This window comes from Hippocampus guttulatus, chromosome 10 (genome assembly GCF_054856545.1).
Source record: "Hippocampus guttulatus isolate MCC_2025c chromosome 10, RoL_Hgut_1.0, whole genome shotgun sequence".
Taxonomy (NCBI): domain Eukaryota; kingdom Metazoa; phylum Chordata; class Actinopteri; order Syngnathiformes; family Syngnathidae; genus Hippocampus; species Hippocampus guttulatus.
The window spans coordinates 16,210,545-16,236,049 of record NC_141270.1 but is presented as its reverse complement, the minus strand read 5'-3'; the positions used below and the strand labels follow the sequence as shown (position 1 = coordinate 16,236,049).

The following is a 25,505-nucleotide window of genomic DNA, read 5'->3' as shown; positions in this document are numbered from 1 at the left end:
TAATCAATTAATTACTTAATTAATTAATGCACAGTTTTGAAATTAATGCTGTGCTTAAATATGGGAAGCTGTACCTTAATAATCATTCAATAATATTTAACCTACCGTACTTTCCGCACTAAAAGACACATCTAAAAGCCTTCCATTTTCTTAAAAGCTTGCAAGGACCTACTATGCTACTGTATTTTAATTTAATTAAGGCATTAAACTGGTGCTGTTTCAGGTGGTACTTTGTGTTAAAAGTTTGAAAACCACTTAAGGCACACGTCAAACTTACGTCTCACAGGTCAAACGCGGCCCTCCATTTCATTTTATGTGTCCTGTGAAATCCTGCCACAATTTTTCCTTCACTTTTTCCTTGACTATAAATCAACTACAGGTGTAATTATCGTATGATGGGGTTATCATGAGGGTTGTCACAGTGAACGTGTTCGGTAAGCGACGAGAAATGCAGCTTGCGACATTTGTGTAACTGCTCGAGCAACACGCCTAGTCAATAAAAACAAGCACAGTGCAGCTCAGCTTCTGGCTTCCAGACATCATGGCAAGCCATATATTGAAAAAAAAAATTGCAGCCTCTCCCAGGCCCTTCACGTCGAACCGAAGCAATGACTACCGTAATGCATCTTATTTTCTTTTTATAGCATAATTCACACTGTCTTCTGTTAGCTTTGCACTTGCCTACAACCTTAATTTGTTCAAAAGAAGACTATTGATTGTGCACAATTTTTCACAAGCCAAGATTTAAGCTCAAATTTCATTTTAAATTTCGATGAATCTGGCCCCTGCTTACACAAGGAGCAGTTTTACATTTTGTTCCCTTGCTATAACCAAATGTGACAGGATCCATGACCTGTAAACCAAGGTACATACCAAAGTGTGATTTTTAGGGAACTGTTACATCCCCAATGATTGCATGCAAACATAAGTAGATGTGCTTTAAAATTATACACTTGTGCTTTGAAGGGTGTAAATAAATGTATAAAGTGATACGTGGTGCATGGTGTGTAATGGCATTTTATAACCACAAGGTGGCAGTAGTGGTTTGAAAATATATTTTTGCCTGGCCTCTCATTTTACCAAGCTCGTTTTATTGTGACACAAATAAAGGGTTAGTCCTGCCCCCCCCCCCCCTTTTTTTTAAACATTAAAATGCTTTACTGCTCTACTTTGGTGACTTCTTTTCAAGAACATGTGGATTTTTTGTTTGTCACAACCATTCCATTTAACAGACCCAGTACAGTACCACAATCATGGTTGACTGAAATGGTCTGTGAGTGAAAACATCTGACAAACATTTTTACTTCGCAAGTTTAGAAACTAAAACAATGCTGGAATCTGAAACCAACAACAGCAGTCTTTGTTTTCTGTCCGTACTGCTTGGATATGAAATAAATGAACCAAACTGACGGACTCTTTACAGGTAATAATTATCATATGACTTTATATTTTCCAATACTGTTACTGTATTTACAGTTGAGTTGAGGTGAGACTGTATATCCCATTGGTTATGTGCACACCAAAAAAGACTTTCACATATCAGCAATTTCAGTCGTGCTAAAATCAGGTCTTCCATGACAACATCCACCTCCCCGTCTACTTTTGCAAACTTGGAGTGTTGTCATGTACTGTCGATGATCCATTTCACTTGCATGCTAAAGTTTTCAATGTTAGAATTTATCAACCAGTTGGATTACGTCTCTCAGAAATTATGTTTTCTCCTTCTAGCATCTGCACATTATTCGATACAAAATCACATATATTTAGGTTTAGACAACTTTTACAGATGTTGATTTTTTTTTAGGCTAGTATTGCACATAAATCATAATCTACAAAACTGTAAAAATAAAAATGTAGTTAAAACTACAAAGAAAGAAAAGGTCATTTTAATAAAAGCTTTAAAACTACAAATGTACTATACATTTCCCCTTTTGGGGCTATTTGTTACAGTCTGAGTTTTATTTTTGAAATTATAACAGAGTCACTGTTTGTCCTCTTGGTGGAGCCAAAGACTCAAACTAGCTGGACTGTCTGAGGACGAAGGATTTTGCACTCCTGTTTTTTTTTTCTTTCTACCATTCTGCAACCACTATACTGACGACACTTTAGGTTCAAGGATGGTTTACATTAGATTGACGGCACACTTTTCAGCATCTACTCGACAATGCCACTGACTTGACTATATGCAAAAAACAGTCCGATTTAGCAAGTCTGGTTGGTTGGTAAAGTGGTGGGGGTCACTATCCGTGCGTGTTTGTTGAGCTGTGTCCGCTGTTGTTCTCCAACACGTTTTCAGCATTTCCACCACGCTTCGCCGCATCTCCACAAACGCTCATAAATCACAGCACCCGCTGAGTCACATATGCTCTTTAAAAGAATATTATAAACGCTGGCCTTTTGGAAATGTAATTATGTGCCATTTCGGATCCTGGCATTATGAGCTGTTTATTTAGTAGTGTTTGTGTATAGATTAACCTTTTTGTTGTGTATTTATTCTCATCAAATAGAGATCACAATTTGCTCTTGTCTTTGAGAATCACACGATGGAAAGAGAAACATCGGCTGTCCTTTCTGTGATGTTTCGATTGAAATTCAGGCAACAGTAAATATGAATAGACTCTTCAGTCTTCCTCACACAGGGCTTGCCATTTAACTTGGATGACATCACTCATATTTGTTTTCTCAGTCTTCGATTTCTTTCTTCCTGCGCTGCGGGAATAATCGTTTGTTGTCTGTGCCACCTGTACATTTTCAGATCATGTAAGTGGGAAGTTTCTTCCGCCTCTTGAGTGTGTTGTTGGATTCCATATGCCGTTGCTTGGTGCCTTAGGAACTGCAAGTGAATTGTTTGATTGAGTGAGAGTATGGTAATGTAGCGGGCAAGTGTATGTTAAGATAAAGGTCAGCTTGTTTGTTTGCAGGGTGTGTGTGTGCGTGCGTGCGTGCGTGCGTGCGTGCGTGCGTGTGTGTGTGTGTGATTCCAGGACCATCCCTGTCTGTGACTCACTGTAAATAGCAACGGTGTAAATAGCAACGGTGCCACGGTGAGCTGTTGCTCACCGTGGCACGGGTGGGCACACGCGCGTGTGTGTGTGTGTGCGCTTGCACACGCGCGATCGGGTTGATTGTGGGAAGATGGTCGCTTCTAAAGTCGATCTTTGGGCAAAAAAGTGTGCGTGTGCGTGTGCGTGTGTGTGTGTGTGTGTGTGTGTGTGTGTGTGTGTGTGTGTGTGTGTGTGTGTGTGTGGAGATATGAGAGAGGTGATGTGAGAGGAAGGGTATGATGTGGCTCTTTGCAGTAACACAGTAAAAAAATTGGCTCTTTGTCTATGACTGGTTGGCCACCCCTGGTGTTAGAATAAGATATTTTTCATTAAGTGCCTTAATTGGTTTTGTTATGCAACCAAATCTGCATGTGGTCTGCTCCTGGTGACATGATTAAAAAGAAACCAAGCTACCTATTCTTTTGCTTTGTTTAAATAAAATTACAACTCTAAAGTTGCCTCGTGTGTGTTTGTGTGTTTGTGTGCGCACGCAAGCAAACAAGTGTTTTTGACTTGAATTGACACATATGCAAGTAATTTTGCTACCGAAACAATCGATTTTCTTTCAATCAGCAAAATGAATGTTTGCAGATATCTCCTTGAACAATTATTTTCCTCTAGTTTGACAAAATAAATGAGGATTTTTTTTTGTATGTCTGCTACTTTTTTTTATAGTTCAACTGTTCATTTATTACGAACAGGTCATGGGTGAGCTGGGGTACTCTGGGCTGCCAGTGAACCATTCACACTCTAATTTCACACCCATGGACACTTCAGAGCAGGGATGCCCAACCAGTCGATCACAATCGACCGGACTGGTGCCAAGTCGATCGAAATCGCGATCGACCGAACTGGTCCCAAGTCGATCGCAAGGAGTTGAGGGGGAAATGATTTTTTTGTGTCTGTGTGCCTGTGATTAATATTATATATTTTTGTGTTCATGTACACTGCACCCTAAGCATCCTTACAGTTTGACTTTCACAAAATAGTACTTAGAAAGATAAAATAAAAAAGCAGGTCATGTTGTTGCGTGAACTGCATCACTGGAAGTTGTTAGCGGTCTGCAATTGCAGCTTGCGATCAGAGCTGTTCAATGTATTTTTTAAAATGTATTTATTTTTAATTTCCGTTCAAAGTCTGTTTCGTCTGCAATTCACCAATGGCACTGGAAAAGAATGGGAATTTGGAATGCCAAGAGAAGCATTTTTAAATTGTACACTTGAGCTACGACATTGGTGTTAACACGCTGCACCTCCGCGTCAGGTCTCTACTAAGGTAGGCAGTGATTTGCTTTTCACAAACTCACAAACTCTTGCATCTACGTTATTTTTCTGTTTCGTTCATGCGAGGGGCCGTTATTGCTGTTGCTCATCATGGGGTGCGTGCGTATGTGAGCATAGGTGCGTGCGCGCGAGCGTATGCGTACACGTGCGGTAACGGGTTGATCGCGGGAGGTTGGTTGCTTGAAAAGTAGATATTCGGTCAAAAAAGGTTGGGCACCCCTGCTTCAGAGTCGTCAATTTACCAAACAAATGTATTTATTTATTTTTGGAATAAATTGTCATTGGATGCAAACATAACTGTTACTCATTGCTGTACAGAAGCCGTTCAAAATATTTTTCCATTTTTTATAATAATCTCACAGTCGTAAATGTATCCTGACTCCCCTCCAAAACTAGACAGCTCAAAACAAATACAGTGATCCCTCGCTATTTCGCAGTTCATTTATCGTGGCTTCAGTGCATTGCGGATTTTTTCAAACATATTCATTAAATTTGTTTTTTTTTTAAGTCCGCCAAAAGTCCGCAAAAGGTCCGCGAGAAGCAGCGAAAGTCAGCAAAACAACAGCTAGTCACATAGAGCAACATATACAGTCCTACATGTATATGTATATGTTTACTGTATTTTGTTATTCATAAACAAACCTAACTTATACATCCTCTTGTTTCTTGTTTTATGTTGAGAGGGAAGAAATTTCATCTGTGCTGTTTGACAATAAAGTTGTATCCAATACAGTCCAATCCAATGTTTAAATCTATTAGTATACAGTATTGTCATGTTAATTACTTCAAAATTTACTTCTACATGCATGTATACCATTAAATTTGGCCTTATAAATATTATGTACATGTACCTATATGGAGGGGGGGGAGGTCACTACATCGCGGATTTTCGTTTATCGCGGGTGGTTTTGGTCCCCATTAACCACGATAAACGAGGGTTTACTGTATAGCAAATGCAACTTGATATATAATCGCAAAAAAAAGAGGCACGTCTTCTCTCAGAAAGCGTTCGCCACGTTGGGCAAGGGCTTGAGTGACACGACACCCCTAAGGCTGGGAGTGGGTGTTTTACAGCCCCGTTAAGGTATACAGCAGGTAAAATGTCAATTAGGAAGGCCCGCCCTGATAACTCAACTCCCAATCCACTTGTTCTGGGCCATGAATATTTATCGTGGGCCTGGCCCTGGATCTGCAGCTCATGCCATTTGGAATGATGCGTTCAGATGTCCGCTCCTGTTCCAACGTTTTGACACACACTTATACTGTGACATGTGAAGCGTTGCAGGGGGATGCCAGCACACTTGCCCAGAATGTACACGATCAACACACTGTTTAATCAAGCCCAGACATATATTGGACATACAGGAGACAGTGACCCACCGCAGTACTCATTGGTTAATCTCAGTTGTTCCAAAGCATTATAATGGGAAAATAAAGGCAACCCTCAGTTGTGGTCTTCAGGGCAGGAATCAGAGCAATGTCGGAGAATAAATCAGCTTCTGTAACTTGGCAGGACACAGACAATATATCCTGATGCACTGCATGTTTGTCTTTGTATATCCGTGGGTGTGTGTGCCATTATCAGAGTAATAAACACAAACTATTGGACACCTAGTAATCAATGATTTAAACAATCAGTGGTTGGGTGAGACTTCACAGCCCCCTGAAGATTAAGACATAAGTAGAGCCCAATTTTGCGAGCTTGTGGACTCGTTTTCTGTCACAGCAGGACTGTCCCAGTGCAACTAGCAAAGTCCTAAAAAAATGGAGGAAGAATTTACGTAATTGGACAATGCACAGCTGCTGTCATCCACATGTGGGTAACGGGTTGTATACTATATCTACCTACTCATAAAATAAAACATGATGTGTTTCGAAAAAAAGGATGAAATGTGCAAAATCAGAGCAGCAAGTATAAAATATAAAGACCCACATATTTATTAGTATAGCAATCTCGTATCTTATTTGCAATAGTTGTGGCCATTAACATGAGTTGGCCTAAAGGACCTCATGCTCATTATTGCCCTTTTGGTTAGCGATGACTTTAAACATCATTTAAGCGAAATGACATTTTATTTTTAGAATGAGAACTGAATGGGTAATGAATATGCATTTTCTGTCATGTAAAATACATGTTCAAAATTGGTCATATTCACAAGTAGGCATTTGAACAAATTTATATTTTTCTGCAGGGGCTCCATGCTGTCAAAACAAAGAATACCAAGCAAAATGTAGCTGTACCTTATGACATATGTAGTCATATTGCAAATTGAAGGATTTAAACAAATAATTTAAAAAAGTAGTCGTCGATATTTTTATTTGATTGCTACATCGCCCTCGGTACATAATAATCTATGCTTCAACAAGCAGATCTGTCAGCAGATGCCCGTAGCTCAGCTTCACTCTGCTCTCGAGGTGAGTCCTTAATTCTCTTTCAGGCAGCATGCTGTAATGCAATCATCAGTACCGCCTTGCTCAGCTCGGAATTTATGAACACTTAGTGTCCCTCTGTGCTGACAAGGCCTCGGCGTGTGTTTACAGTGTGGCCCAGAAATGTGTGCCACTTCCATTTATCACCTTTTTAAACGGCATCCTATATCACCCCCCCCCCCCCCCCCCCGGTTCTATTTTTATGGTAAAACAAAACTGCGCTGCGTGCGGAGATTATATACAGCAAGAGACAGCCCGGTGCGAGAGAAAGTGGGGTCAAAGAGGAGGGGTCCCTGTGTACAGTCTGTTGGTTTTACACAGGAAGGTTAACTAGCAGGAGCTACCTTCCCCCTCCCAGGCTTATAAGCGGGTTAAAATATTGCAAACTAAATCTAAGTGCGCTCTTATTTCAATATGGTTCCAAGTACGGCGCCGGCTGAGGCCACTTGAATGGAGTAGATGTCAGCTCTGTAATATCGCTCGGCAATAACTCTCTTCGACCATCACTCATATGCTTAGGCCAGGCGTAAGTGCATATGCACGCTCTCGTGCACAGCGTCAATGTGGAATAAACACACATGCAAGCAGGCACAGTATCACACATCCACTCGTGAAAACGTTTCGAGCAACAATCAATGAATCTGCCATCAACTGTGAGTTATGCGCTTCAGGGACGGGACGTTTACTCTAAAAAAATCTTCTCTGAAATGTACATTTAATGAATGGTTTCAGAATCAGTGAGCATTGTGTAGCAGCGGTTCGCACGTTTGCTTCACTGGAGCTGTTTTGGGTTCGAATCCCCGCTCAGGCCTTTCTTTGTGGAGTTCTTTCGGTCCCGCCCCTTGTTGGTTCATCATTACACACCTCAGCCAGCGTAAGGAAACAGCTGTGAATGCACGTAGCAAACTCCACAGATAATGATGTTATTCCACAATGAGGCGGACCATCTTGCTCCTAGCCGCCGTGCATTATGTTGTGTGGCCCCCGACCACAGAGGGTGCGGAGTGAAGGTGAGCCTGTCATATCGATCTTTTTAGTGCTAAAATATGAGCCACTTTACGCCGCACCCAGATGCAGTGATGTGAAAAATAATAACTCGGACCCAAATTAAAACTATTGATTGGTTTGGGGCTGTTGAGAGCAAATAAACGGCACGGGAAGGATTTTTATTTCTCCCTCCTCTTCCATCGTTGCTCGTCCGCTGCTTTTTTCCCACCGGCCCAGTGAAAGGGCCAGGCTGAGCATTAAATTACGTCCAACCATCTTGGCTTACCATCATAACTGATGAAGCGCTTGATTGTCTTTACTGATCCCAAGCACAAATCAACAGGCAACCATCTTCTCGGCTCCTTGATCGGACTCAATAATCCAGCATTACTTTGGCTTCATTCAATTACTGCTCTCCTTCACTTCACGTCATTATTCTTTGTACATCCAAGTATGATTTTTTATTTTATTTTTTATCCCTGCGTTTTAACAGATGAGCTGACACAGACCCATCAAACGGTTGGGAAAACAATTGCCACAAGGTTAATTTTATTGCTTGCTCGATGCATTTGTGAGCAGGCGGGAAGTGTCCTCTGCCCTGGTCCTGATGAATGACTGTGCCGAGCGGGCAGGAATGAAAATGAAAGGGGGGAGAGGCCAAGCACGGCATGCTGGTCCCCGCCACCCTGCACCTGGAATAGAAATTTTTCTGACATGCTCAAAATTGGTATTCTGATATATATGAGAGGCGATGTTCCAATTATTTTGATGATAAAAGCGTTCATGTCTCCCAGAGCGTTGCCTTTTATATCGCTTTACCTCCTACGTCCGGAGAAGGTCAATACCTGCACACCCGAAATGGAGGATGTCACATTGTCCACAGTCTATAGGAAAATAAACTATTTAGTGTATCTAAATTCTGTCGTAATACTTGGCAGCCGCGCTGCTATTGATTGTCCACAAGGACGTTTGTTGTGTTCCGCAGGCCAAGTCGGGATGAATAGATGCCTGGTGGAGTGTGGAGAGCAGGGCTAGACCAGTATCTGCATCTCAGTGCTGTGTCGGTACGGATGAGAGCCAGGCAAGCACGCGCTGGCTGTTGACACCGGCGAGACAGAGCTGGCGAGATCTTCTGTTTCCCAATTGAGCTCCCTCTGAAAGCTGTACTCTGTGTGTGGCTGTGGGTGTGTGCTTGGTGTCCATTTATGTCTGTCTCGCACATCTGATAGAGGGCTTTCATTAGCCACCACTTTGCCCATACATATCGATCCTCGCTTCGCCAGTAACTATCGCTGCTTCATTTGCATGGCCCAGCTGACCCAGGCAGTAGCAAGCCATTATATTCCCATTAGCTAATCTCTTTGATTTCCATAATCCTCCATCTATTGAGAGCCCTCACAGCTTTCACAGTCCTCTCTCCCTCCAAGGAGAAAAAGCCCCAAAACATTTCCAACTCCCCCCACCCCACTTCACTTTAAAATAATCAGTATGCATCGTATTTTCAAGCATGCCTGTATAGGCAAACACAGCATGGATGTTGTAATTTAATTTATTACTGACATTTATTGGCGGACCGACAGGGATACAGGCAAATGCTGTATTAAAAAAAATACTGTCAGTCGACCACTATTAGGGACACTGACATATGCATAATGTATATTACTTTAGAAAAAAAAAGAATACAGACAGAAAAAAATATTTACAGAAAGACTTTTCAACCATATTTATGTACATTTTACCAGATCTGTCCTATTTAGCCGGTAGAGCAACTGCGAGTCACATAATTGCAAATTGTTGCCAATGATGCAATGCTGCAGTCTTCTTGATTGAGCAATAATGTGCCATGTAACGATACATAACCATATATATCGATGTCAACGAAAGAGAAGTGTGGAGACAGTCTACTTGCGCATTATGCATCACCAAAATGAATGCATACAATACATTTTTTTAATTACAGTATACCGTATTTTCCGGACTATAAGTCGCTCCTGAGTATAAGTCGCACCAGCCATAAAATGCATAATAAAGAACAAAAAAACATACATAAGTTGCACTGGAGTATAAGTTGCATTTTGGGGGGAAATTTATGTGATAAAATCCAAGAACAGACATGTCATCTTTGAAGGCAAATAAAAATAAAACAACAGGCTGAATAAGAGTACGATATGCTAACGTTACATGACACATAAACAATGAACTGAGAATGTGCCCGGTATGTTCACGTAACATATTAAGAGTTATTCGGATAACTGTAGCATAATGATCATGCTAACAAGTTTACCAAACCATCAGTGTCACTCCAAAACACCAATGAAATCTTCATCCTCTGTGTCACTTTTAAGCAACTCTGCCAACTTCGGAGGTAGAAGAGGCTTCCTCTTGTACTTCGCTGACATCAGAGTCATCTTAGTTTTTTTTTTTTGTCAATGTGGAAAGCATCAACACAGGCCTAAAGCCCCCTCTTGCGATTTAATGTGAAAATAACCTGTCAAATGATAGAATGTGTTAATTATTTCACACATAAGTCGCTCCAGAGTATATGTCGCACCCCCGGCCAAACTCTGAAAAAAATTGCGACTTATAGTCCGGAAAATACTGTACTTTTCTGCTATTTCAAAAATGTTACCGTTAAATTGTTTTCCATACACCATGACGATGTACCGTAACATAATCTCTCAAACACATGCGTCATGGTCTGATGAAAACAAGGTTGAACTTTTTGGCCAGATTTATAAAAATTATGTTTGCCACAAGCACAACACCGCTAATCACCAACCGAACACCAACCCACAGAGATGCATGCTGGTGGCAGCATCATGCAAATGAAATTGAATTGATGCCATTTTGAACAGTTCCAAATAGCGATTGCTTCGATTGATCACGGAGTCCCATTACCTTTTCTAACATTCCGCTCTTGTCGCCCTACCCCCCAAATGAGCTGTTAATTAATAATGGTTGGCTCCTCAAACTCCAGCCAACAGACAGCTTGATGGATCGGACAGCTTGGACGTAAACCAATATGACACCACGTTTCTTTGGCCTACTGGGGACCCCCTGGGTATCTTTTACCCTGCTTGATCAGGCATGCATAAATAAGAACACCCTCCCTGCTAATGTCCTACCTGCATGTTGTCCTTGTTTTTTTTTTTTTAGCAGTCTGTATTGAAGTACTCATAGAGCTGCGTCACTCAGGGCCTTGTCAATAATCTTCTGTTGTTCAAAAGTAATCTAAGCATTTGTATTGAAACTGGCAAATAACATCAGTTTAAAAAAAATCCAATATTGACAACAGCTTTGTCTGTTCTGTGGCGTGTGTATTTTAGTTAAGGAGCTGAGCATCGACATACTGTACACATCCATGATTGATCTTTGCATCTGTGCTATTGGCTGTTCTTTATCCCCTGCCTCTTCCGCTTTGTTGTGAAATGCAAAGATATTTTCTTTTCTCCGCCCCGCTTTTTGTTCATTTGTGGCCATACTTAAAGTGCGTGGATGTGAAGCATAACTGTTTGTCATATTTGTTAAGACTGGTGTTCTTCAGAAATATAAGGGCACTGTGGCCCCCCAATGGTGTGACCGGGCATAATTGGTGAATCTGGTCTATGAGGAGTAGCGGGTCGCTGGCTATTGGCTGTGAGCCTGTCATAATAACAAGCAACAATGTGATCATTTAATTTCCTTTTCACTTACACATCACCTCAGCTCACATGAGAGACGACACACTGGGATGCACACAGACACAAGGTTAACGTTGGGTCCCATTTATTTCACTCGAAGCGTCACAATGACTCTAAATAGCATTTCAAAAGCAAAGTGAGGGGGTGGACACAAATAATCGAATCACACAATTACTGCTGAGCTTCATTCTATACTTAAGTGCATTTTTATTGTGTAACATTTCTTTTTTTCCCCTCCAAAGTTCCCCGCCCCTATTCTTCCCCCCCCACCGATTTCCTCTGCAAGCATTCTCTCCCTGCCACTTCTCATCTAATATGGCCATAATTGGGTTTGCCTGTACAAATCAGATTTCAGCAATTGGGTTACCCTCCTCTGAAATTGGAGAGGTCTCTGGGCCGGCATGGGTGGAGAGTTAATCTGCTTTTGTTAAACCCTTCTTTTTGTGACTACAACGGCAAAAATGTGCTGTTCTAGTTAAAGCATTTTACCTGTCACTGTGGACATGGACCACCCCCATCACAAATCCCCCCCGACACACACACACACACACGCGCGCAACCACTCACACTTCAAAATTTCTCCTCTGCCTCTCCTTGTGCAAATAATGACATTTGAATCGAGCATTAACAGGTTTAATTACTTTAAAATTGTCATTTTAATTTACACTGATATAGTATTGATCACACAAGCAGAGATTAAGGCCCTCAGTGGAGCGGTTGATGTGGAATTAAACAGAGCTTGGTCCTCTTGGGGCCCGCCTGGCCTGTCCTGCAGCAGCCAGAAGAGGAATGACATCCTCCCCCTAATGAACTGGCAGCATGCGCGGACATGAATTTCAGGCCCTGTTGGAGAAGGAGGGAAATAATGGGGTTTGGGGAGCTATGGCGGGTTATTCATTCACTGCCATGCACCAATTCTCCTGTGATTCATCCGCGGGCGACCAGACCCCCCACTGCCTGTTTGCCAGCCACATTCAGCCAACCTGACCTTTTTCCTGCTTTTGCTGTGTATTCCTTTCGATAGACGGATGGACGGATGAATGGATGGGTGGATGGATGGATGGATCGACGGTTGTTCAGTCGGCCCAAGGGGAGCACCTCTGCCTGTGCTTGGTGTCATGTACAGAACAAGGAGGTTGGGAGAGGGTGGCAATGAATGTGCTGGTCCGTGATTCTTCCTCTCATCCTCGCTCATTGGCCTGTCTGAAGACGACACCCCTTCCTGGGGAATTGATCTCCTCACTCTAGCTGAGTGTCACGCACAACCTGTTATAATCAGTGGAGGGCTGGTGGGAAAATCATTACATTAAATCCAAGCAATTTCTTTCGAGTTTGGTGAAGGGCTGTGGCTTGTCTGGTGGCAAAGCGTTGTGGGGCAATTATTATAGTTTAAACAACACCTTGACACCTGTCTCAGATGAACACACTCAAACAATCACACATTAAACATGTGTTTTCTTTTTTTAAATTACCTTTGCCGAAGTAATTTGCTAAGGAATAAAGCTGAGGCTTTGCACACACATGGGATAAATGTCTCATCTGTGCCAGAGCTATGCAAAATGGTTCGTACCCTTCTGTTAAAGAAACAAAAACCCTCAGTGGTCACTGATATGAACTGCCAAAAAGAGTTGGATACAAAATAAACTCAACTACTGAAAAAAACAGACACATCTTTGTGTGGTGAAAGAAAATTATATTAAAAAAATGTATCGGATGGACAAAAATCATGGTGTCCTTAATTTAATATTTTGTGACACAAACTTTTGACCCAGTCACTGCAATGTCATCTGGTATTTTGGATCAGTCCTTGTGAGCAAATTGAGCAAGCGCTGTTTTTTTAAAACTTTAGTTTGTTCTCCAAACTGCATGTTTTTGCTTTTTCCACGGGATATGACTGGCAGTTGCTTCTGGAGCAAATGTGCTGCCCGATGTCAGAAAGCTCGGTGTCAGACGCAGGGCATGGGTACTCCAACAAGATAATGACCCTGAGACAGTTGGAGTTGATTCTCCAAGGGATGCACCAACATACCTGTTGACAGGTAGACAAGTGTAATTCAGAGTAACAGAAACGTCTTGATTGCATTAATTGCTCCACAGTGTTGGGCAAAATATTACATCAAGGGTACCATTGTTTTTTGAACGAACATCCATCAATCCATCCATTTTCCGATCCGCTTTATCCTCACAAGGGTCGCGGGTGGTGCTGAAGCCTATCCCAGCCGTCTTCTGGCAGTAGGTGGGGGACACCCTGAACCGGTTGCCAGCCAATCGCAGGGCACACAGAGACGAACAACCATCCGCGCTCACACTCACACCTGGGGACAATTTGGAGTATTCAATCAGCCTGCCATGCATGTTTTTGGGATGTGGGAGGAAACCGGAGAACCCGGAGAAAACTCACGCAGGCACGGGGAGAACACGCAAACTCCACACAGATGCAAAGATCAAACCCGCAACCTCTGCAGTATGAGGTCGACGCGCTAACAACTGGACCACCGGGCCGCCCAGAACGAACATTATTACATTTATTAAATTAACATGGACTTAATCGTCTCTGTTTACCCTGTGATTGGATGGCAACCGGTTCAGGGTGTCCGTCGCCCATTGCCCGAAGACAGCTAGGATAGGCTCCATCACCCCCGACGATCCATAGGAGGATAAAGCAAATCGGAAAAGGGATGGATAGATGGATGAACTGAAATTAACGGGAATAACCCGTACTTGCAATAACAGCAAGAAGCCTGCGATACACTGACTTCACCAGACTGTTGCATTCTTCTTTTGAAATGCTTTTCCAAGCCTTTACTGCAGCTTCTTTCAGTTCATGCTTGTTTCTGTTTTGGGTGTTTTCCCCTTAAGTCTTCTTAAGGAGGTAAAATGCAGGCTCTATTGCGTTATGGTCAGGTGATTAACTTGGCCAGTCTAAGACCTTCCACTTTTTCCCCTTGAAGAGGTCCTTTGTTGTGTACCCAAAATCGTTCCGTAATTGTGTTGACCTTCTGTGCATCATCGCAATCTTCTTTCCATTGGCGGTAATGCACCAAAAATATTTGCAATTGCCAAAGGACAGAAGAAGAAGAACATCAGTACAACAAAGTACATTAACCCAACGTTTCGTTTTACAATTCCCAATTCAGGTCTTGTTGAATCCGTGTCAGAGTAGTGGTTTGTCAAAGGTCAAATGAAAAGGCAGTTTAGAACAGTAGAATTCATCATGAATCGAGCAAGAGAGAACATTTACTCTACCCATGTAAAATATTTTCTACATGAAACATAGGTTACAAAAACTACTTGTCATTTTATTATTTAGTCCCTGTTCAGTTGTCGAGGGCCCCACAATATCAAGTCTCAACCTGGCCCATTTTTCAATCCCCCTTTGTTGGTGTGTCATTGATGGCCATTGATTGGACACGTCCAACCTTCATTCATAAATGAAAAGACAGATTTGCTGTTGTGTTGCTCAATCTATCCAATTTTGTTGTTCTTTTATAAGATAATTAGCTGTGAGGGCGGGGGGGGGGGGGGGCTTTATAACCTGTTGACACAGAAAATAAGTATTACACACCATGAAACCTTAGCTGTGCTACAACACAAGTGGACACGCATGCCCTTGAGCTAGTTAACTAAAAGGGTTTTTCAAAACAAACCAAATATCCCAGAGCAGATTGAAAAGTGGGATGGATCGTTCATGAGCTCTTCATTTGCTCGCATTATCTCTACCTCGCTGTTGCAAGGTGGAAGCTATCTCGATGACGACGCTCAACAAAATAACAGTCTCTTTTCTCTTCAGGCTGGCAGCTCACCATGACGGATGTGAAGTTGTCTCCAATACACATAATGGACTTGGCAAGGTCCAGTCAGGCTAAGCATAGGCCGTCTACTCGACTCCGCCATCCAATCACCTTATTCTAATGCTATTGCATTGTTTAGTCAACCGGCCTTCCATTTATTTACATTAACCCAAAACCACACCGCTATCCCACGGATGCACTTAATAGAATTAGTAGGTATTGTGCACCACATTTCAAACACATAGGCCATTTTAAAGAGTCACTCAGCCTACTCTCACCTGATGATACCTCGCTTGCTGTCAAAGTAATAGCAGCACATCATGCAGCCTCTTTCTATCAGATAGAATTAACTATTATAACTCTGGCTCCCACTGACACTTTGGTTATACAGGCTGCTCCAAAAGTATTGGAACCACAAGGCCAACTCCTTCATTTATGATGCGGGCTAAAAATAACTGGGTTTGACATCAAGATTAATGGTACGAGATCTGCAGTTTCATTTTTATTTCCAAGTATTCACATCTGGATCTGAAGCAGTACTTCTGAGATCTTTTTTGTATCTGTGTGTGTGTGTTTGTGTGTGTGTGTGTGTACAGTGTATATATAAAAGAGATTAACAACTGCACTGCAATTTTATTTCTCCCCTCCCCCCCCCCCCCCCACCCACTGCGGCCCTGGTGACCAGTCCGCTGCTGAGTCCGAGCCTGATACTGGTGCACAGCTGATTGTTACTGGGGCATATTGTGCCCCTATAAATGGGGTCTAGTTATGCCTATGGCAAGCAGTATTCAATGACTGAACGTGTAGCTAAACGCACAGCTGATGACAGCGAAATAGATGTTAGCCACATAGCACAAGACCTGCAAAGCATCCTTCAAGAAAAATGCAAACTTGCCGTGATGTCACAGAGTCACAGACTTAATGTAGTTATTTCTGGCAAATCATTTTCAACTAAAGGTGAAATATGATTCACTTTGGTTTATCATAGTCTATTCCAATAGTTTTGCTCACTTAACATTTTGTCACAAATAATGCTATCTTCGTCGTGTACTAGATTCTGTTGATCTGGTGGGTCAAAATTATCTTCTGACATCAGCTCCAAATGTTTTCAGTGTACAGTGAAAATAAAGGAATAGGTATCACATTTTTGTTTTGTTTTGATGTTATTTTTGGAGGGGAGTATGTATTTAAAAGTTACGTGCATATTAATAGCTTACAAAGCGCATTTTTGCTCAATTACCACCAGTTTTACTCTGTTCCCTTACCATGTTGGAAACATTCACTCTTAATGGAAACGGGCTGTCATTTATAAAATCATAATTTCTTAATCTAATTTTAGGTAATGTTGCAAACCAGCAGCCAAACAGACAAACAACAATATGAACATGGCCTGAAATTGGCCCAATCTTCCCCTTGACTTACTGCATTCTTCAAATCTCAACAATGTAATACCATCGTATTAAACAAATAAGTATCATATGCTTGATATAGCAATTTCAGTACCCTCAAAATTGCCTCATGCCCAGCTTTTTTAATAATATTAAACATGGTGTGTTTGGGTTTATTTGGAGTGACTCGTGTCTGAGGTCAGAGGAAATGAGCAATTCCTTTGTCCCCCTCGCTGCTACCCGCTGTACTATTACCGATAAAAAACAACCATAAACTCTCAGCCTGTGGATGTGCCTTGCTTGGTGTATTAACAAGAAGCTTCTTCTTTGTCCTATTCCTTGGCCAATTGATTTTTGTTTGTAAAATTAATGTAGTCACTGTGAGGTTCTGGAGGTCAAGTTTGACGGGTTTGAGCAGATGAGGGGCGGTGCTGGGCAAACAAGCAAGTCGGGGACCTCCAGAGTCTGCCTGATGAAACTTACTGTGGACGTGTTTTAGGGCGGAGCCTGCAATAGCTCATGATGAATTGTCACAATGTTGTTTCATACACAAAACACATCTCCATATAATTGACCAGTGGAGTGCATTGGCCCATTTATTGAATGTACTCAGTCACAACAATGTTAGTCGGGACTGTTGCCCTTGTTTTATGTTGTATATTTATCTCATTTTGTTGGTACCGAGTTGAGCCACAGAAAGAGTGACCATTGAAGCAACAATGTCGTGTTTACATCATTAGCTCCTCGTTTTAAAGTGCAAATTATACAACATATTAACTCATTCACTGCTAGACTTCCCCATATTGCTCGCCTCTTTGACTCAAGACCCACAGGCTGCTGCGTTTGATGACAATATGCCGTAAGCACCGAACCTACCAAAAGAAAGCCTCGCTTATATGCTTTCATAAAACAAAAGCACCAAGCACCATGAATTCGTTGATCTTGAAGTCTCTCGCGGTTGCTCGATTCACATTGTCCAGCATTGTTCTTGCTGCGTCTGAAACTAACAATAACAAATACTTCCTGGACTACTGCACATGTGTAAACCAGTGTGGTGGTTGCTGTTGCCGTTTCCGAACGAAGCAGTAGAGTTCGCTGTTGGTTCAGACTTCGTTGTAGTGAATCTCATTGCGAGGCAATAGCAGAGAAAAGGATTTCGTATAAAGCAACAGGGTTTTTTTTTGTTGTTGTATGGGGGGGGGGGGGGAGCAGGATAGTGGGAATGGTGTTCATGCATGAAGATTTTTTCACACTAGGGGGTATTTTCGCCCATGTAGGTTTCGTTGTAGAGGAGTTTCACTGTATTGTCGAATTTAGCTACTATACTCTAGCTTTTTGTCCCGACAAGGTGTGATAGCTGCATTAATGGTCATGTCATTGGCTGCGAATTCCCTTTGGATACAGACCCTCAAAGTCTTCAAGGGGGGTGTAACCTCTGCTCTCTTTCTTTCCCCATATATAACAAGTACGCATTGATGTATGTGCTGTTGGGGGCCACCATGTGACCTAATGATATTCGGTGAAATACAGTACCACCTGCTCAGCTGTTACTTGCATATTTTTCCTTCAAATCCTCTTTTCTTCATGCAATGCTTTGGTTATATTTACAGGATAGGTTTTGCTGCCACTCTTGCCCCTGGCACAGGTCTCCGGCTCACGCGCATCTCAAAGCTCTTAAGTCTTAAGAGGGATCATGTAAAAGGCCTGTGATTGTAAGGATAAAAAGAAACATCTGCGAAAGGAAAAGTCTTCTGTTGTTCGCTTTTTGAAATTTATTATTATAATGATACAATAAGAGGCTGAGACTAATGACATAATTTCTTGATATCTAAGAAGCCGAGGGTGCATTTACATTTGCTTTTTATGTGGCGTCCATGTGCTCTTAGTGGCAACGCACTCGAGTATAACTAAGCTAGCATGGAGGATATCCAACCGTTTAGATCAAGCCTCTGGGAGTTTTACATAACACATCATTGGCGCACATTGGTTTTTACATAAAGACAAAGAAGGCCACAAAGAACCACTGGACGGGCTTCTTAGCCTCAGACGAGCTGCTGCCCGTGTTTTGCAGAGTCCTCTAAAGCTTCACGGTCCTGTGGTCACTGTTGTGCTCAAAGAACGCCTCTGCTCATACCCAGACAGAACACAGACAGAAAGCTGCTTATTTTTTTTTTTCATACAAGAATAATAATATTTTGCCGGCTTTTTTTGGAGCCTAAATCTTCAGCGCAGCTCAACGTCTCAGCCCGAGGAGATAAACTTACTTCGGCTGTCCGTGTGTTGATGAAGCTGCTATATTTTATTGACGGTTCACGCTCACCATCCAAACTAAATTACATTCATTTCAAAAGAGCTCTACAAAAGCAATTGAAAGATTCTTAATGCTCAAGACCTTTCCGACAGATTGATCTCATCGGTGACAATGGAGCACGACTAAGATACCGCAAACGAATATTGTCCACTCTATTTCTTTCCGAGTCGGTGTGTGTAATATAACTGTATATCACACGTCTGCCAAAGGGGGCATTTTGTCATTCTAAAGCCTCTTGACAGAGCCATCTTGAGACAGAAGCTGACTGATTACTTTTTCCAGCTGACACCACATGACATTTGCCCCAGTTGTCTTTGCTCAATACAAATTATATGACATTTTGTGTTCTGTTGTCACCTTTAGTCTTGCTGTTGTACGTGTGTCTGTGTACATTTAAACACACACACTCGCACGCGCGCGCACACACAAGGCAAGCAAGAAACTTTTGCACAGAGTAATGCTAAACTTTCAGGATTCTTTATTTGAACCACAGCGGCCTCTTAAGATCTGTGCACTTCCATTCCTTTCAGTCTGCATGATCCTAATTCGATCAATTATTTCACAAATGAGGCCACGTGAATAGGCGCAATATCAAATCAGTTAAAAATATAGATTGATGAACAGCCCATGACAGCATTAGCAGCCTCTTCAGATCGCAGACAGAAAAAGAAATCAATGAACTTGAGGGCCTGTCATTTGCACAGGCCTATTTCCTTAATGGGAATGTGTTTCAGATGGGAATTCCAAGTTGAAATATTCTTTTTGATTATTGGACATCCATAGCCAAATGTGATTTACATTAATGAGGATAAGTGTATTAAAGGTATTTTTATCTCCCGGCAAACGAAACAATTGAATAATGGCCATGGCAAGCAAGCAGTGGGCTGAGATTATATAGAGGATGTAATGTCACTTTAATTATCTCAATTGTTAGGACCTTTGAGTTGGATCTTATTAGTAAAATATTCATCATCTTCATGTCCTCTTTTAATATGATGACATTTTTTAAGACCAGGCACCATTGTTTCTGCTTACCACCTCCGGCAAGTAGGTTACGATGCCACCCATATAAGTTGTTTTGCAACCCGTGTGAACATCTACACATCTTTATGAAAGAGCAGGTGTTTGAATCTAAAAATTTTACATTGAAATAAATTACATATTTTTATACAGTGCAGAAAGTCTTTAGAAATAAACCGTTTGAAAATGAGATTCTAGATTTGTGTTTTTTACTTTGACTTAAAGTATAACCGAAAAAAGATGTGTGTAATAGAGGCTAACAGTAAATCTTCCCTCTCAGCTGTGCATGTGTGCAATCACGTATTGCTTTAACCCTCTCAGCACACAACAAATGTATACAGCACATTAAAAAATAAATAAATACAAATAAAAATCGAACCTGAGCTCCTTTTGGCATTTTTGCATTTTCATATTCACCTCCGACAAAGAAATTAAAAAGTTGATATGTCACATGAAATGATGGAACGTGAAGAAGAAAAAAAGGACAGAAAATGGTGAAAGTGTCAGAGCATTTCATATTGAAATGTGTATCATGTTGTCTAATCATTAGCTGGGTTTCTATTGCCTTCAGAAATACGCAAAACGCGAATGGCACAACAGCAAACTGGCCTCAGAAACAGAAGTTTCAAAAAAATATTGCAAAAGGTTTTTCGGCTCTCATTTGGTGGTTTTTGAGATGAGTCAACATTATTTTATTGATTCGTTGCATATGACAAGGCCTCCAGCAGCCTTGCCCGAATGGAGGGCGCAGCGAACACGGTTCCGCGGCCGCAGGGAATTGACAACATCCGGGCAGTGGAGCGCGGGGGTGCGACGGAGACCAACGCCCCTGGGCCTCCCGACGCCACCGTTGTCCCAGGCTTTTTGAGACCAAACCGGAGCCGGGTGCGGCGCAGCGCCGGCGGGGGAAGTGCGCCCAGCTGGGGACTGCTGTGCCCCAGGTCTGGGATCACCCTCCTCATTTGTTGTGGTTGTATCCCGTGTGTGAATGTGTGGGCCCCACCCCCATTAACTGCTCAACGGTTTCACACCCTGTTGCGAGTCTCGCAAGAAGATTTCATTCGAATTTTTTTGCAACTTGCCTACATCGTGTAACTTGTTATGGACTGGTGTGATTCAGGTTTGATCACCGTGTGCATGTCTGATGTTGCTCACCATGGTCCAAGGAACATTCCGGGACTTTGTGTCAAGACTAGCACTGCAGTCACACAATTTCTAAACAGGTGGATTCAATATGTCCCTATTGTCAAGCTCCACAGAATGTTCAACAGGGTCCTAACCCCCAGAGGGGAACTCTCATTAACTGTGTAGCAGCACCATTTTAATAAATAGGCAGTTGAAATGCACGTAATGTGAGCACAAGTTTCTGAGCAAAAATTACTGCTCCCTTCCAATTCGGGCACCGAGCTGAGATCATGGATTTAAGATTATTCTTCCAGTACACTTAAAGAAGTGCATGTTTTATCTAAAAATTCAACTGATACATCATCTGATCGATATGACGTGAAGCATTATACTTTTGCCGTGCTTTATACGATGGCAAATACAAACTATGCTGTCACGAAATAGAGAACAGGGTGCTATAGTGCATTTCAAAAATTTTAACAAAGTTATCAAACTCTTCTTTCTTGATTAGCCCTGACCATAATGTGGTCTTGGGGGAGAAAATCCCATTTTAAAGTCCAATGTATTCATGTTTTTATATTTATTTATTTTTTGTGTATGTGTGTGTGCGTTTGATTTAGTTGGACGTCAGTGCTGTGACGGTTTTATTGCTTTAGACCTCTGCCGGGCAGGTTAGTGAAGGGAGCGCACGACTGATGAGCATGGCAGGAAATTGGCAGATGGAAGCATCCATTTCACCGCTAATTAGGGTGTCCAGAAGCCCGCCGACTGACAGGGTTCAACTGGGCAATGTAGTGCCTGCCAGCTCCCATCCCGTGCGCTTTATAAAATGCTCTTTAATTCCCCGGCACAATATCATTAACTTTGTAAGTGGATGAACACAATGGACAAGCAATTTAATTAACTTCTACCATTGAATGTTGGAGGGGAGACTAAATGAAATTAATGCACAATATTTCCCAGCGAGGCAGCCAACCTTGGGAGTGGGTCTGGATTGTTGGCAGGTCAGGCGCTGCCATGGGTTTGTCCTATTAGGCCTTGTTTAGCCCCATCCATAATATTTTCCTCAAACGTAAATAAAATCAGTGGTTTTCAGATCAATCATGACCGCGTGTCGCTCTGCATTCGGAGAGATTTCACAATGATGAAGTGAAAGCCTGGAAACACGCCGCCAAAAGCTTTCATGGTCTCCAAATGTAAACTACAGATATTATATCAGACCTTTACGGCAATGCGCGATTGCTTGAAATGTAATCAATAAATGGATAGATTGAATTTGGCAAATTTCATCAATGCTGCAATCTTCTTTTCTATGTAGGTATATTACACTATTGTAAACATCGCAATTTGCATTTTCTATAAATTGTGTGGAAAAATGGAGGCAAATTTGGACATTTAAAGTCATATGCGGTTCATATTTTTTTCCAGCTTTCAATTCGGGCTGGACGATGATGGAAATCATATTAATCGTGCAATTATTTTGATTAAGATTGAAATGACGCTGAATAAAATGATTATTCATTCACTTCAAAACTTTAATTTATTCAACTATTAAAACTCAGAAACGCCAAACGACCATGAGAGCCTCATGCCCGTTGAACACTTGATTCTTCGTCTCTCTTCTTTTTGTCAAGTTCAAAATGATCTCGTGAATATCATGTGAAAGCCTCTCGCATTTGCATTTTGCTTTATCCGTACCTTTGATGGCTTGCATCTTTGCACACGTTCAAGAAGAGATGAGGGGCATCCATTATCTATTTCTTTCATCACATGTATTCCGTCTTTATTTTCACAAGTCTTGGGAAATGGGTGTTAGTATGACAAAAAGAAAGTCCTTGTATCCTTGAGTTTTGAGAAAAGTCAAATTCCTTGATTCATTGACAATTCAACTTTAAATACAAACTTGAAAGGAGAGCGAGAAAATAAATTAAAGTAAAATAAGAATATACTAAAATAATAACAAGAAATAAGAACTAACACAGATAATGGATGGAAATACTCATTACTCCGTGCACACCTTGGCCCCTTAGGGACGTGTATGCATGGGGTGCAATGAGATCAGAAGAAAGTCGCAAATAGTTTTTCACAGATTGCGGATATTTTGTGCCTTTGAGCATTGTCTTGTTACCTGTGTTTATGTGTGAATATTTGTTGGTTCTGTCAGAAACTGGAACATTTTTACCCTTTTTTTTATATGTCAGCAGTGTTTAGAAAATAAAAATAGTTTGAAAATATGTCTCGATATGGGAATTATTGCATTGTTCCAATTGAAAAAATTGAAACCCCTTTATTTGCTGCGACCAACCAGACACAAAGCTTCATTTAAAAATGGAACCCAAATACGGCAAGTAGACTAGAGTGGACCCCCATTTTTCACAGCGGATAAGAACCAGGCCGGACCATGACTTGCAAAAATCCGTGTATAATTAGCGTACATCAACGTAACTGCATTGGAAAAGGAAAAGCACAAAAACGTTTTTTTGACAGCAAATAGTTTTGAACAAACAGGGGTATACTGCTGATAACCAGTTTTCACATAAAACAAGGCCCCCCCTCCCATCCCCCCATACAGACACAAAATTATAACAACTGTATATTTTTTAATAACAAAAAATAAATCTGCATATTTGTGAATCTGCGGGTGCTGAACCATGACTACATGGGAATCTACTGTATAACTAAAAAAAAAAAAATGTTTCCATAACATCTTCTTTCGTACATTAAAAAAAACAAAAACGATACAAAGCAACACCATCAAGTAAAGAATGGCCAAAATTAACCAGTCAAAAATTAGGTTCCGTCAATCAAACAGAAGACTCGAATCTGGACGTTTCAATCGTTAGGTACCGGGTCTGTTCAAACACAGGTAAAATGAATGTCATTAGCACTTTGAAATTAAATTAAGAGGCCATTTTCTTTCTGATCAGTTTAATACATTTCACTTGATGTCCCATACGTGTGTTGTGTAACAAACAGCCCCACAGTTGAGAAAGGGCTTATTCAGGACCTGACAGATGGTTCCAATACTTGGGCCTCCTTCTAATCACAGGAAGTGATAGAAGTAGTTTTAATGAGAGTTTTGTGTGTGTGTGTGTGTGTGTGTGTGTGTGTGTGTGTGTGTGTGTATATGTGTGTGTATATCCAGTCAGGCTTTCCAGGCAGCCAATGAATAATAGACATTGTGGCTCAATACTGTGAATAATCAATCAATGGCTCCGTGAGAGGGCCTTGGCAAACACATATGGCAGATTGGGGGTGGGCAGTGTACTCTGCAGCAGTAGAAAATAGTAAGACCGCTCCATCTCGATCAGTGAGCTGAAAACGCACACTGTTTCTATTGATGCCGCTTACTTGTGTGGCATTGATGGCAAAACAAGCTGTTTGTGCAGTATTGGACGATTTTGTGGAGAGAGGCATTGGTGAAGGTGTTCATTTAGCCCAATATGTTGCATATTAATTGGCACAATACTGGAGGAAAAGGGCAAGAATGGAAAAAGGAAGATAGAATATTGCATTCAGTTGTTACTAGTAAAACAATTGAGGTGTACCATTTGCCCTTCAACTGACTTTTTACCGATTTGACGTTGTCCACAGACACATAATTCATTGTTTCTCCTCTTCAGATACTTGACATACCGTATTTTCCGCGCTATAAGGCGCACCGAAAAGTCTTCCATTTTCTTTAAAGCTCACAGCGTGCCTTAAAATCTGGTGCGCCTTGTGTACGGTCATTACGGTAATATGTCGCCCCTCAAGATGGCTCCTTGCTGAAGACATGCTTACCAATGTTATAACTTGCTGTTGGTTCAGTGAACTGTGTTGCTGCTTTTGTGATTTCCTCGTTTGTGAATACAGTACACAACAAGGGAATACATAACAAAACACTTCTGAGACAGTCCAGTCTCCTACATTTTACTGACATCTGATGCTTCTGTTGGAGCTACGCTCAAGGAAATGCCCAAATAAATTCTGTAGGGGGCTATAGAATTTATTTTGTGATTTCCTCACTTGATTTTTCTGTTTTGATTCGTTATTTTCAATTTTCGTAGTTTCATTGAAGTAATCGGGAATTTAGGTTTTTTGGAGGCGGTTCTGAACGCCTCTCGAGTCGAATGGACGGAGCATAGCTCCATCTAGTGGATGCATTGTAGATTGCGCCTTATAATCCAATGCGTCCAATATATGAAAACAATTACAAAATAGGCCATTCATTGAAGGTGCGCCTCATAATCCAGTGTGCCTTTTAGTGCGGAAAATACGGTATTCAAAATGGTATTTTTCTGACTGGTAACGTTTTTGTTTTTGCCAATAGGGATTTGGATTGGGCTGTGGTTCTTCCACATCTCAACCACAATCAACCGCTAGTTTGATGTCACTGCATCTTTTAGCACAGAAGTGTCCCCTCATCTCAGACAATTCTGTTTTACGCATTGAATCAAGTATATA

The 25,505-nt window shown here is 41.5% G+C and overlaps 1 protein-coding gene across 3 annotated transcripts in view; it reads left to right on the top strand.

Moving 5' to 3' along the window:
* The window catches only part of inpp5a (inositol polyphosphate-5-phosphatase A), a 148,713-nt gene that overhangs the window by 44,334 nt on the left and 78,874 nt on the right, over positions 1–25,505 (top strand). The window lies entirely within an intron of this gene.